At 61.3% G+C, this 1,237-nt stretch overlaps 1 protein-coding gene across 1 annotated transcript in view; it reads right to left on the reverse strand.

Moving 5' to 3' along the window:
• The window catches only part of NUDCD3 (NudC domain containing 3), a gene marked incomplete at both ends in the record, with an annotated part of 9,641 nt that overhangs the window by 6,354 nt on the left and 2,050 nt on the right, over positions 1-1,237 (reverse strand). The window lies entirely within an intron of this gene.

The raw sequence follows: 1,237 nt of genomic DNA on the forward strand, positions 1-1,237 counted from the left end.
GGAGGAGACTGCGGTGAGATTTGCCTGCATTCTCTCCCAGAGTTCCCCCAGATCTTCCTCCGGCTCTGCAGATCTCATTTGAAATGTTATTACATTATCCATTACCTAGGAGATTTCCAGCAGCTCACTAGCTCCACGCAGGCAAGAGACAGGCAAAGCCGCTCCAGCCGGGACGGGCACCAGGGCTCCATCTGATCGATGCCCCCCAGATAAAGCCCCCAGACCCGCTGCATGTGACAGGGACCTGCCAGGGCTGCAGCACAGGCCCTGGACACGCAGCCCAGCGTGACACTGGGACCGAGCTGCACTGCTGTCGCTGGGAGCAGCACCACGGTCACACAGTAGGAGGGAAGGGACATGAGCTCCCCTGGGATCTCCCTGGCACACGGCTGTGGACAGCCTCTGGATGGGAAACCTCTCTGGAGAGGCTGCAGCACGGAGCGGCTTCCTCAGCCCAGAGATGAGGTGTTGGGATAAGGCTCTGCTCCCTGCCACCACTGACTGCCTGGTCCCTGGTCAGGGGTGCTGACCCTGGGCTCTCAGCACAGCACAGGGCCTGCCCAGAGTGAGCCAAGGGGGAAAAAGCAAAGTGACCCCCAAGTCACCTCCTGGGGGGCCTGCTTTGGGGGTGGAGGGCCAGGGAGGCTGGAGATATGGAAGGCACAGACGCAGGGGATCCACAGGGACAGGAGCAATTGAATGTGAGAGGGATTTTGTTCCAAGGGACAACTTCGAGGTGGCTCTGGGACCAGCAGGGTGTGAGGAGGGGGAGCAGAGAAACCCACATGGAAGAAGAGATCAGCAGCCTTAACCCAGCACAGGAGGCAAGTGTAGCACCGGCTTCTACCCAGCCAGCACAAAGCCCCTCTTGGCACACCAGCCCTCCAGAGGCAGTGACGGGAGCACAACATGCACCACCAGAGAGCCCTGACCCACCTCGTGTGGAGAGAAATGTCCAAGAGGACTCGTGCACACGCAGTGGTGCTCAGTGAATGCAGGCTTTGATGCCCGTGGCACCTTCTTGGATTCCTTGGCGGGTTTCACCCCACCTCTGCTCAGCATTCCCACTCCATGGGAGGGTGGCCAGGCTCTCTGAGGGGCTGCCCTTCCTCCCTGTGACTCCCCCCACCTGAACTGCCCCATCCTGCCCTGCACAGCCCCAAACCCAGGGTTTGCCAGGCACGGGCAACCAGCACCAGACTCCGGGCAGTGGCTGCCGGGGAGCCAAGGGCGATCC

Source organism: Nestor notabilis, unplaced genomic scaffold (assembly GCF_000696875.1).
Source record: "Nestor notabilis isolate BGI_N333 unplaced genomic scaffold, ASM69687v1 scaffold24906, whole genome shotgun sequence".
In the NCBI taxonomy this organism is placed as follows: Eukaryota; Metazoa; Chordata; class Aves; order Psittaciformes; family Psittacidae; genus Nestor; species Nestor notabilis.